This window comes from Arachis ipaensis, chromosome B09 (genome assembly GCF_000816755.2).
Source record: "Arachis ipaensis cultivar K30076 chromosome B09, Araip1.1, whole genome shotgun sequence".
In the NCBI taxonomy this organism is placed as follows: Eukaryota; Viridiplantae; Streptophyta; class Magnoliopsida; order Fabales; family Fabaceae; genus Arachis; species Arachis ipaensis.
Window position 1 is genome coordinate 145,982,380 of NC_029793.2, and position 308 is coordinate 145,982,687.

The following is a 308-nucleotide window of genomic DNA, read 5'->3' on the forward strand; positions in this document are numbered from 1 at the left end:
TTTGCGTTTCTCCTAACACCTACCCTTTTCTTCATATTTGGCAGGAAATATCAATGGCATTAGAGACTAAAATGAATGGTTTCTGGTGCCAATCCGCTAGAAATAATGAAATAAAATTTATAATCTCTCTAATATTACCGATTAATCTTATACCCATTGAACAATTAAAATAGAAAATCCAAAGCGAATGAGTTATATATATCACATCTATGGTTGAAAAGAAATGAGAGGAATATTTGACATCCTTTTTTATATAAAATATAGATGGATTTTAGTCACTAAATAATTTATTTACAAATATTTTTGAT